This window comes from Ornithodoros turicata, chromosome 1, assembly GCF_037126465.1.
Source record: "Ornithodoros turicata isolate Travis chromosome 1, ASM3712646v1, whole genome shotgun sequence".
NCBI lineage: Eukaryota > Metazoa > Arthropoda > Arachnida > Ixodida > Argasidae > Ornithodoros > Ornithodoros turicata.
In genome coordinates, this window is record NC_088201.1 from 79,427,051 (window position 1) to 79,440,757 (window position 13,707).

General features: G+C 43.9%; 1 non-coding gene across 1 annotated transcript; it reads left to right on the plus strand.

Annotated features, from left to right (window-relative positions):
- Positions 1-11,673: 11,673 nt before the first annotated feature.
- Trnas-aga (transfer RNA serine (anticodon AGA)) lies at positions 11,674-11,744 on the plus strand. The gene has a single exon. It is a non-coding gene; the product is annotated as a tRNA-Ser (tRNA).
- Positions 11,745-13,707: the final 1,963 nt, after the last annotated feature.

Consider the following 13,707-nt stretch of genomic DNA (forward strand, 5'->3'; position numbering starts at 1 on the left):
TGTCTCATTTCGAAAAGCTCATTTGTCTCTGCTGGTGTGTCAAGTGAAGTTTTTCATTGACGAATTGTATATGCGAATGCCTAATAACTATACCGCTCAGCTGTTTACGCTAAGGTACTTTGCTATAATTGCGGTCCTTTCCAGGGTCATTACCCCCACCCCCCAGGGAGGTGTACACTCCCCCTGAATTTTTCCAACCACTCTCCTGTAATTCATGAGATTTCCCGATACACCTTGGCCACCAATGCATATACGCATAGGTATGTATCCATATAGATATACCACCCCAAGCAGCAAAATGTACTGAAAGTCGAGTGCAATAGGGGTGGACGGGTAGGTGGAAGGCCTTGAACAGACCGAGGAAACTAAAGAACATTGATAAGACACATACCGTCCACCCCTATTGCACTCGACTTCCAGTACATTGTGCTGCTTGGGACCCAATGGTTCTCTCCACTCGAAATCACGCAGACATCTTATCACGCCGGGTACCGCATCGTGGCTTCTATGCGCATTGATGATAGTGCCAGCCGCAACAACAATGACAAAGAAGAAATTGTCGTTCCTCTTCGCTGCTGATACGAGTTGCGCAAAGGACCAAAGGCTGATACCTTCCGTTTGAATTCAGCGTGAGAGAGCCGCGACGATATGGCAAGGAAAAAAACTTGCCAAGATACGGAGCACAAAAGTGAACTTGCACAGCAAATCGCCGGCAGTCCGAACATTTACACGGCAACAGACACCCTACGAGCACTGGTGCTAAAGTCTGAGGAAAAGACATCATATATGAAAATACATATCCGTTACAACAACAACAACAACAAATAAATCATGACTATGGCCTGGGGTGGTTCACCGCTTGAGAGCATATCCGTTACGAAACCGTTTGAATTTCACTGTTCATGGTAATCAACCAATTTTTCTCGAAGTGCAGCACGCATAAACAAGTCCATGATTCGCTTACACCTCGACCTGCAAGAAATGACCCACAGTGACCCTAGAAGTCGGCCCAGGACGCACATTTCCCCACAGCGTCAGTCGTGACGTTGCCCATATACGTGAGGCCGACAACGGCAAGCCCTTTCACCATCACCACCACCACCAGAGTGTCATTCTGAAACATTGCATCACTTGCCAACTTCTTTGAGAAAAGTAAAAAGTAACCTTTCTGCAACCCCGATGATGGCAGGGGCAACCAAGGAATACACCACAAAGAGTCACTGGTGTATTCTGCATAGGGAAGCCATTATCAGCGACTTATACTAGGCCCTTGCACTGGGATTTTAACAGTGGTGACCGCAAAATTTGGAAGAGGCGCCGGCAGAGCCCTCTAAACGGGCAAAACCCTTTGTATCATGGTGTCAAAGGCATATTCGAGACGGCTTATGCTATTGCCCTTCCCACTGGGATTGTAACGGAGGCGACCGCAAAATCCGTAAAAGACCGCAGCAGAGCCCTTTAGAGCGGGCAAAACCTCTTTAATCATGGTTCGAAACACATATTATCAACGGCTTATGATGCTCTTCTACAGGGATCGCAACAGAAGCGACCACCAAATGCGGAAAAGGCAGCAACAGAGTCCTTTAAAACGTACGAAACCCCTTGTATTATGGTACCAAAGGCATATTCATGACGGCTTATGCTATGCCTTTCTACAGGAATTGTGCAAGAGGAGACCGCATAATTTGGATACGGCGGCAGCAAGGCCTTTTAAAACGGGCGATACTCTCTGTATCATGGAGCGAAAGAAAGAAAGTTATCAGTGTCTTGTGCAATCCTATTCTGCTGGAGTTATAACACAAGCGATCGCCAAATTCGGAAAACGTGGCAGCAGAGCCCTCTTAAACGAGCAAAACCCCTTGTGTCATGCTGTCAAAGACATATTATCAACAACTTATACTATGTCATTCTACCGAGATCATAACACAGGCGACCGCAAATATCGGGAAAAGGATGCAGCATAGCCCTTCAGAACAGGCGACCCTAGAAGTCGTCACTTGCCCCTTGTATCATGCTGCCGATGACATGTCATTAATGGCTTGTGCAAAGCCGTTCTACTGGGATTGTAACAGAGACTACCGCAAAACACGGAAAATGCGGCAGCAGAGCCCTTTGAAACGGTCGATACCCCGTGTATCATAGCTCCAAAGTCATATAAGTATACGCAACGGCTTATGCTATTGCCATTCTACTGGAATTATAACGGATGCGGCCGCAAACTCCAGAAAAGGCTACAGCAGAGCCCTTTAAAACGGACAAAAACCCCTTTAATCATGGTGGCAGACATTTTACACACCGATAAAGACGGGACGGCTTATGTTATGCCCCTCTCCTGTGATTGCATCGCAAACCACCGCAAAATTTGGAAAAGGCGGCAGCAGGGTCCTTTACAATGACTCAAATGATATGTATCGTGGTGCCAAAAAGGTACTATGAACGGCTTGTACTGGGATGGTAACAGAGGCTACCGCAAAGTTCGGCAGCAGATCGAGCCCTTTAAAACGTGCGAAGCCCCTTTAATCCTGGTGCCAGGCCGTACATGGAGAGGTCGCGTTTGAAGAAACTGCTTCCGAAACGACACTCCCTAAGCAAAAAGCGTCCTAAGCTGATTTTGTAGTATGTATATGAGAAAGTAAGATCACGGGGTATGAACCCCGTATCTTGTTCCCCTGTTGCACCCTGAGAGGGCGCGTTTTAAAAATCGCTTCCAAAATGGCACTCGAAATGGCCAAATGGCCTATTTCATCAACTTCGGGGCTTAATATATTTTGATATAACAATAATATTAAAGATTTCCAAAGCTCATTTTCTAATGTGTATATCTGAAACTAAGATCATGGGTTTTGAACCACGTACCTTGTTCCCCTGTTGCACCATGACAGGTCGAGTTTGACAAAATCGCTTCCAAAACGGCGCTCGAAATGGCCATTGGCCAATTTCATCAACTTCGGGACTTAATATCATTCGATATAACAATAATATTAAAGATGTCCTAAGCTAATTTTGTAATATGTATATGTGAAAGGAAGATCACGGGGTTTGAACCCCGTACCTTGTTCCCCTGTTGCACCCTCAGAGGTCGCGTTTGACAAAATCGCTTCCACAACGGCACTCGAAATGGCCAAGTGGCAAATTTCGTCAACTTCTGGGCTTAATATTATCTGATATAAAACTAATATTAAAGATGTCCTAAGCTGATTTTGTAGTATGTATATGTGAAAGTAAGATCACGGGGTTTGAACCCCGTATCTTGTTCCCCTGTTGCACCCTGAGAGGTCGGGTTTGACAAAATAGCTTCCAAACCGGCACTCGAAATGGCCAATTTCGTCAACTTCGGGGCTTAATATCATTTGATATAAAAATAATACTAAAGATGTCCTAAACTAATTTTGTAATATGTATACATGTATGTGAAAGTAAGATCACGGTGTTGAAACACCGTAGGTTGTTCCCCTGTTGCACCCTGAGAGGTCGCGTTTGACAAAATCGTTTCCAAAGCGGCACTCGAAATGGACAGTTTTATCAAGTTGTATAGTTTAATATAAAAGCGATATAAAATACAAAACGATATCATTTGTATATTACTCACTCAAAATAAAGTTTTCTGTTCTGTCAGCCACTTCGAGTTCTGGAAAAAATGACCGTTCTCGTTTCGAACTCCTTCAGACCGGCCGTACAGTCTCAGCGCATGCGTATTACGATAATACTGGGACTTAGTCCGTCGAGCGCCTAGGAGGGGAACCCTGTCTGAGTCGCAGCTTTGAAGGCCCTGGGTGCATCAGGATTAACACTCACACATCGTGCCCTGGTTGGTATGTGGCCTGGAGGACGTACTGAACGAAAATAGGCGATGACATTTCCAGAATTGGACTGCCTTTGTCGAAAAATCGTAGTCTAAACATGGGCGATGTGCAAAAATCGACGGAATCCCCATAGGCGCAATGCATTAAAATTCATTTGGCCAGGGTGCACTAGGCTTATATTCTGCTGGTGCCTTTCATGTCTCCAGGGGTTCTTTACATGGTGTTCTTCTCTATTAGACGATGACATCTTAAAAATTTTATTCTGTTTTGCTGTTAATTGGCATAAACGCTGTCTCCCATTGAATTAACATCCTGTAAGGCAGCTTCCCGAATAGCGGCTGAGTATAGTGACGGAGTGCGCCGGCGGGGGGTGACCGCGAATTTTGGGATTGTTAGTTGTTTAACTATAACTATTAACTACTGCGTCAACTTGTAGTTTAACTACGAGTGTAATTACATCACAGCCGCACTAGTTAAAACTACTTTGCAGCTACTAGGATGTAGTTGTTTAACTACATTTGTAACTATTCTGATATTTTGTGCGCGTCGTTATATCTATGATCGGTTATTTGTAGATACACCGCGTGGGGAGCGAGAAGACAGTGAACTCCCACAGTCGGAGCACAGCACGCGCGCCTCCATATATACTGATGTAGTGATATGCTATGCAATGATACAGTCGTGGCCTCCAATCTGACGACGGAGGGGGCGTAAGCATTTTGAATGTACTGTGTGTGTCGATCCTTAAGTACCCTGTCGCTAGTAAGCACAATGAAGGCCGTGAAGCACACAGACGGCTCAGTGCAAAAATACTAAGTAGTTGGAGCCCACTGTAACCTAACTACTGCAGTTCACTACAAAAAAATAAGTTTAACTAGTAGTTGTAACTACCATTTTTGCAAATTGTTTCTAAATACTTTTTAACTACCATGCAGTAGTTGAACAAGTTGTTAACTACTGCACATCCCTGTGTAAAAGTACTGAGGGCTCCGGCTACCGAATAGATACATTTTCTGAGATTCCATCTCTACCGTTTTGCTTTACCTTTAAGATGATACTTGAAGTACAACCTTGTACCCGATTAATTTTCGGCGCGTATTTCCGTCGCATGTTTCAGACAGAACCTCATACCATATGAGTATGCTGTCTCTTCGTGGATAGGAGCGTTGATGAGGTAAGCGCAAAACGGTCTGACTATGTTAAACAAGGACCGCTTGTTCACAATGAACGGAAGCATGCAAGCAATGTGTAGGCCGTCAAAGGTAGCCGGTCCTTGAGTTGGTTGGACGTTCTTATGGAGACGAGAAGCTGCGCCGAAAGCGGACTTTTGAAGGGTGGCATGTCTGTGAAAGATGTTTGCTCGAATGGTATGTGAAAGTAGGAATTTTGTAAACCTATATACAACAGTTTCTTTCGTTTGTGAGAGAGAATTTATGATGCTGTACTCAAAATACGCTAAATACGCTTATTTGGCCATGTATTTTGGGGTTTCTCACAGATCGCTAGCAGATGAACTCTACGGACTTTATTTTGGTATCCATGTTGTGCTTGTGGAGACGTTGCGCTCCTGGTATCAGTAAGATATGGTAAGCGCAATGTTACACAGCTATGCATTCATCGGTCCGCTCTTTCGCCTCGGAGATGCCAGTGTTCATGCGGCTCAGAGCCCATAGTGTTGACCACAACACGGAGAAGTCATGATGGTCGACGACCTCTTCAAATGAAAACACTGGTCACTGCGCCGCGTCTTTATGACTGTGCATTTGTAACGGAGAAGAAGCACTATATTTCAATCCGAATGTTCGTTCACACTTAGCAGCATCACTTACCAGCCTCCGGTACATTCGTGTGGCGAAATGGAACCTGGCGGAGCTTAGGCTCCAACTCCATAAAACGTTTCGTCAAGAAGAGCAGACGTGTCGTCTAAAGAGTGTTCAGTTTATCACAGTGGCGGTCCCAAGGGGGGAGGGGGCGACCGCCCCCCCCCAAAAAAAAGCATAGCCTGGTCCAGTTTTCGTCTCTTTCCCTGTGACACTCTCAAGGAGAGTGAAGAGGGCGCACACCCAAACTTTACCCCCTTACTCAGAAGACTGTCATTTGTCCAGCATACCAATCCTTCCCGCTGACCGCAACACACAACAGACGGGACCTAGCTAGGATGACATGATACAAGGATGGTAGCTAGGTCGACATGAATGCGATCCAGGTAGAGTACAACAGGCTTTATGCTGGGCAGTATACCTAAAATAGGTTACCAATGATAGGATTTCGCGCGTGAAAAGGTTGAGCCCGTGTCGAGAACCCATCTCCCCCCTCGCACCCAAATGGATAACGACTGGCTAAAGGCTCGCAGACGTCGCCCCCCCCCCCCCCCCCAAAGTACTTCGCTGGGACCGCCCCTGGTTCATCACCTGTCCTTTCCACAACGTCCGATGAACAACAACGCGTCCTGCTCGGTCGGGTTGCCGGCTCCGCGACGCCGGAGAAATCGCAAAAAAAAAAAGAAGAAGTCGGTGCGGCCACATGACGTCAGCGGCTGGCAGCTGAGTGAGGGGGCATTTCTGCCGCGATATTCAAAGCTCCCTCTCGCGCCAGGATTGCGCGCTACGCTCAAACTTTTTGTGCGAATATGTATCACAGGGCTCAGAATCGTAATTTCTACTTCTCCCGTCATATTTTATTCCTATCATTTCCATGCTCCTTTAAGTCATTGAAATTATGATTACCAGTCAGTAGACGCGAGTATACGTCAAGCAGCAAACGACGCTTCATGGTAGTTGGATTGGCTCATTTTAGCTTTTTAATTAAGTTTAGTTGGAACAGTGCGATTCTGAGCCCGAGGTTTTCAGGTAAAAGGCGCGTTATCGTGACCGCCGCCGTGCTATCATGTGGTGTCTGTGGAACAAAGACAGAGCACGGACAGAGCAAATGCAAACAGAGTGTTCGACCCATTGGCGATTCTTAAATACGATGTCAGTATGGTTGTTTTTACCTTTTGTATTTCAAATGCGCAAAGAAAACCAGCTTCGGTTCTTTTCATTATGACCAGCATGAGGGTGGCAGGCCCTTTACTTTCAAGGGGCTTATGTAAGTTCACACTCGCTATGTGTCAGCGATCAGTTCTGCAGTTATGGTGGACACCCAGTATAACTGAGGCTGATTAGTATATTATGTCACTTCATGAATGCTACCCAAAACTGTCGTTGATCCCTAACCCTTATATATAAGTTATATATAAGGGTTAGGGATCAACGATAGTTTTGGGTAACCACGTGTTTTCTTAGACATTAGTCGTCACAACAGTTTCAATTTGCCATCTTTGTTGTTATTTTGCGACTCCAGAAAATCCAGAGCATTCCTGCAGGGCACGACCGTTTAGGCAAGCAACAGGGAGACTACGAAGCTAATTACTGAAGAAAAAAGACGAAAAAAAAAGTTGTTTTTATGTTCATACATAACATGCAAAGTTCCGCCCTCAGTTCCGTATGAACCGTTATTTGAACCGGCTACCAGTATTTTTTTAACGGTTCAGCTCCAAGACGGCTTCAACTGTTTCGGTTCGATTCAGTTCCGGTTCGGCCAAAAATAACGGTTAATAACGGTTTTCGGTTCAGGTTCGGTTCGACTCCCTGCCACAAACAAAGCGATCCCGAAGCATTACCTCCAAAGGTAGTCGTGAAACATGAGCTGGCTAATAGTCAGCCGTAAAAGGACATGGAGTGAGGACGTGGGTATGTTCTCGGCTTGGAGGATCATCGGCCGAGTCAGCAGTGACAGGTGACGTGAAGGTGCTTCCTGCACGATCCCTGGCACTGGTACTGGATGTAGCATCCACGTGACGAAAAAGGGGTTCCTGTCAGGAACCAAAATTGCGATCCTTTGCGACCAGCCGCAGGGCAGCAACGTAGTCAGAGATCGATTCTGTAGGACGCTGGTTCCGCTGATGAAACTTGTGACATGAGACTTGTGATGAGACGGTGACAGAAATGACGCTAGAGAAGAAGCATAATTTCTTCAAAAGATACGTCTTCCAACTGTCGAGGTGCGAAAATCGCTCGGGCTGTCTCAAAAGTTTCCGTCCCACTTCGAGTGAGAAGGTGTGCCGTATTGTTGAGAGGATCTTCAATGTCATGTGCAACGAAGAAGAACTTCAGACGTTCGACCCACAGGGACCAAGATGTGCCGTTGAAGTCTGCTATTCTGCCGGGTCCTATTCTTGACATTGCTCGTCGCCAGTGTGCTTGTACACAATGTTCTCAATCCAAAAGAGGTTTATTGCGACGTCTTTCTACACGATTAGCCAAAGGGAACAACAGAACACTTCTATCGTGCGAGCTAGCGATTGTCATGGGTCCACCAGTTCATTCACTATACCACAGATACTATGTAGGAAGTTTAGGTGTCTGGCCTTTCTACGGCAAGCTTCTGGTGCCAGTCCTGATACATCGTACAACGATAAAATCGATGTGTCTCTCCCATACGCATTGTAACCGAATCCTAGAGCCTTCTTTTGAACACTTTCCAGTACATCGATTTGCACCTGAGCATGAGAGTCCCAAAGAATGTCAGCATATCCCAGTGCTGGACGTATTTATTTATTTATTTTACTTTCAAGGTATACACTCCAGAGGGGAGTGGGTTATATGACAATAATACAATAGGAGCGAGTTACCTGTACACATACATAAGCATAACAAATCGGAGATAGAAACTAAAGATGATTATGCGAGGTAAGCGAGATGATCCGTTAGTGCAACATGGAACTGCGTGACGGAAGTAATGTTACAGATTGTTGAGGGAAGGTGATTCCAAGCAGCTGATGAGCGAGGGATAAATGAATTGGCGAACGTGTTCGTCACGGCAGACGGGACAAGGACTTTATGCAGATGATCTAATCTAGCTGGTGTGTAATGCGGCGAAGATATTCACGTTTAAATGCAAGATTGTGAAACCAGATCTTGTGAAACCTTGCGAGGGTGGTGATTTTTCGTGGTGTTTCAAGCGTTAATAACGATAAATGTTTCATTAATGTCACACTCGACGTACGATGGAAGTTACTAAGTATGAAACGTGCAGCCCTGTTCTGTATTTGTACCAGTGATTTGGTGAGCAAGGAAAGATGAGGGTGCCAGACGACAGAGGCATATTCAAGTTGGGGTCTAACTAGAGACTTATAGAGAGTTAGTTTAAGGTGGCTAGGGACGCGGCCAAAGTTACGCTTCAACTAACCAAATGTCCGATTAGCTTTGTTAGTCATGTAGTCGACATGCGTTTTCCATGATATGTTGCCTGTTAAAATTACTCAAAGGTTAAGATGTTACTTGCTCTAACGGTATGTTATTAAGATAATATGGTGTGGACAAAAACTGAGTGCGTGTAAATCTCAAGTGCTTACATTTGTTAATATTGAGAGCCATTGACTACTTTTGACACCATGACGTGATTACTGTCAAATCCGATTGTAAGATATCTATGTCCGTGTCAGTTATGATTTCGCGATAAACAACGCAGTCGTCAGCGAATAGCCTGATGGATGACTTAACTGAATCAGGGAGATCGTTAATATATATAAGAAAGAGTAGTGGACCGAGTACAGACCCCTGGGGTACATCGGAGGAAACTGGAAGTAGGGTTGAATCATGGTCATTGACAGAAACGAACTGGTGTCGATAGGTTAGGGATGAACTTATCCAGTGCAACACGTTGTTATCAATATTGAGTTTACTTAGTTTGTGCATAAGAAGAGAGTGAAGGACTTTATCAAACGCTTTAGCGAAGTCTAAAAAAATGCAGTCCGTTGCCGATGAGCGGTCAAGAATGGTGGCAAGGTTATGTGTAAGTGAAATTAATTGTGTTACGCAAGAGAATGACTTACGGAATCCGTGTTGATATGGGTTGAAAAATGAGTGAAATTCAAGATGACTGACAAGGTGGGAGAAGATTATATGTTCCAGAGCTTTGGGCATTGTACACTTGTCAGTGAGATGGGCCTATAATTTAAGGGTGAACTGCGGCTTCCGGATTTGTACAACGGGATCATATTCCCCACTTTCCTATCTGAGGGCAGACACCCTTCAGCAACAGATTGTTGAAATATTAAGCAAAGAACAGCAACTGAGAAAAGCGAAGTACTTTTAAGGAATTTGCTATTAATACCATCAACTCCCGCACTAGATGATAGTTTGAGTGAGTCCATGATCTTCATAATGCCGACAACATCTAATAATATCAGGTCCGTCGGTGAATAATTAAATAGAGTGGTACATGGCATATGAACACTCACCAATGTGAAGAGCGTGTCTAATTTAGTCAAATTAATGAAAATTGACAGGGATATTCAGGAGCTCTCCCATCGGAAAAAATAGCCGAACATCATGCTCTACGGAGGTCGCACAGAATAGCGCACCGATAAATTTTTCAGCGCAATCTTCGTTAGTCCGACGAAAGGAAGTTGGAAACCCAGCCCTCCCCGACATCGCAGAAAGAGATAAAACAGGCACGGCTTATCACGTCCGACTTTCGCTGGGATAATGCTTTCCCTCTCCCAATTTCAGGAACTGTTACTTTTTCTACTATCACTCTGTGGGCTGGCTTCGGAACCTCCGCACTGAGAGCGATTGCGCTCAAAAAGTCATCGCGCGCTATGGTCCGTGCTCCGAAAAGCATGATATTCGGCTATTTTTTTCCGTTGGAGTAGCTCGTGAATATCACTGTGAATTATCATGAATTTGAGTGAATTCGGCACGCTCTTCATATTGGTGGGGTAAAAAAGTGACCTTTACTTGGCAAATTTCCGCGTTCAGTTCGCGAATATTTACGTAATTAAACCTGGAGTACATGACATTCACATTAAGAGGTGGCAAAAACCTACTAAGAACAAATGCTGTTGACCGCATGATTCTAGGTGGCGTAGTTTTTTTATTATAATTCAATGACACGTTTTCTGGGACACCCTGTACAGAATATACGCATTTATTCATTATTTACTATTCCGTTAAATACGTATTTCCGTTAAATTCCGTACTTACTATAACATTTTTAATAAATTCTTTCAACTAGAACTCTGAAAGAAAACATGAAATTAACATCATCACATTGCTTACCACTCGGTAACTCATGTTGGACACAGCAGTGACCTGAAAAAGGGATTATTATTATTATATGAAGCCACAATCTCATTCAGTAATACATACAGTGTGGAGCCAACGTTGGATAACCTGAAAAAGATAGTCACGATATCAACAACCATACTCGGATTATAATAATACATACATTGTGGCAGCGGCACTGGACCCCAATAATCTGTAAGTGAATTTAAATAATATCATCTTATACATTCAATAATACATACAGTGTGGAGCCAACGTTGGATAATCTGAAAGAGATAGTCACAATATCAACAACCATACTCGCGTTATAATAATACATACACGACTGTGGCGGCGGCGGCGTTGGACTCCAATAATCTGAAAGAGAATCTCATTTATTATCGTAATCTATATCGGATCCTATAACTCTACTCACATTCCAGGGTCGGTGGTGGTACTGGCGTATTAGCTGAAAAAGATACCAGCAATTAATAATAACTAAACATAATTATATAGAGGTCCAATCATTTGTTCCCCCAAAGTCATCTGAAATGGAACTCGTATATTAACGTCAAATTAAACAAAGTTCGGTAATACATACATATAGGCGGAGGCGACTCCAGAGCTGAAACGAGAAATAAAATTTAAACACTTCACAGATCGCCCTGGCCGTGTATGAATGAGAGAGTGAGTGAGAAATATGTGAGAGAGAATGGGAATAGCGTGGTTGGTTGTCCGTCCCCCCTTACTTGAGGCACTCAATGGCTCATGGGAAACGGCGTGCTGGTGTGGTGTAGTGGTAGCATATCTGACCAGAAATCAGAAGACCTAGGTTCGATTCCTGGCGTCAGCGCCTTTTTTCCCTGAGTTGTTGCATTCGTACTTTTTCATATTCATTATAATTCCTTACCATCATCAAAAAAGAATATGGGACTTGAGCTAAATACTGAAAAAGACAACATTCATGAGAAAATGAACTACATTGCAAAGCAAAAACTTACCGCTATGGTCAAACATTTTTGAGAGAGGCAAATTGAGTTGAGTCGGAGAAGTGAGGAAGAAACTTTCACTTTTTAACGTGCCGCATCCTTATTATCATACAACCTCCTCTCCACTGATTTCCATTTATTACCTTTTGGACGAGCCCACCTCCTCATTTTCCTATTTGTTCCCCAAACCAGGAGCTTACTCCCAAAATAATTATGTGCGAGCTCTTTCGTCGCTGTTTTGAGAAGAAACCGGAGGAGGAGGAGGAGGAGGAGGAGGAGGAGGTCGAGTCACCCGAAGAGAGGAAATGGCGTCTGAAACAAGAAATTCATGAAGCAAAAGCTGAGGCTATCAGACGTGTTTTGTCACACGAGCGTCTCCTCAGGACCAAATGAGAGTCTGCGAAAAGTCAATTTGATCAAATCGATGGTTGGGGAAGCACTGAATGGTAATAAATCTAGTTTTCAACACATCTTTTTATCAGTTTCAATTCTACCTCTGCAACACAATGTCCGACATAAGACCGTTTTCTTTCATCCACCCGGCGCGAATTATTGTATGTGGTCCTTCCATGTCAGGAAAAACTTACCTAGTTCGTAGCATCCTGAGGAACCTATCAGTATTCAGTGTAGTCCCAGAACAAATATTTTATGTTAGTAAATATGATGCTAGCTGGCAGAATGAATTCACTAAAATTACATTTAGTAACGAATTACCGAAGACATGGGATGAGAACATACCAACACTGATTATAGTTGACGATCTCATGACTGAAAAGAATGTTATGCAAGACATGGTTCATCTCTATACGCGAGCATCACATCACAAGAACGCATAAATTATTTTTCTCTGTCAGTACTTATTCCATAATGATGTAAACTATCGCACTCTATCCCACAACAGCACATATATAATATTATTCAATAATTTAAGGTCTCGTGCGCAACTCGAACTTCTAGGACGACGCATCTATGGGAAATCGCGGTTACCATAATTCCTGAATGCATTCGGAAAGGCAACACAGAAACCATTCGGTTATCTAGAGATTGACCTACATCCACTTACTCAGTCTCATCAAAGATTGCGAACAGGTATAAGCAAGCTCGAGTCACAATTTGTTTGTTTTCATACCAAAATGAAAATCTACGTCAGCATTCAACTTTCCTTAAGTGCTTGCAACCTGTACTCCAGAAGAACGGGAAAACATTTTAAAGGAGGCTCCTCCACACAGCATAGAAGCTCTTTCCGAAGTTTGGAAGAATATATTGAATGGTAATGTTAAGAGGCCATACCAGTCGGGGAGCAACTCCGATTCACGATTTTCCCGGTTCTAGATGGCGCCACGCTCGCCGTCCTTATCACGCCGTTCGCCTCCGACTCCCGAAATAATCCCCATTGTGCATGGTTGACCTCGCGAGTTTAAGGCGGCCCGCGCCCTCTGCGCTGTTTGTCGAGAGGTAAAGTGTCGGACTTTGCCACGAAAGGTCCGCAGTTCGATTCGAGACATTCACGTCTTTTTGCTTTTCTCCTATTGCTATATGAGTACTTTATTTTTATTTTGTTGTTATATATTGATGCTACAATTATTGTTTCCACAAGTTACTGGCGCCTGTACTGACTCATTATGGAATTTTTAGTTGCTCTTCGTATTGTTTTACTAGTGCATACTTACTGTATGCCGACGTACAAGTGTGATCGGATAGTACGGATGCCGGTATCTCGGAGACTCTCAACTGGATCTACCAGCGGCTCTAAATTAGGCTATAAACATTGCCTACACACAGCGCTTACAATGCCAGTCTGGAAAATCTAGTGCTCGAAACGGTATT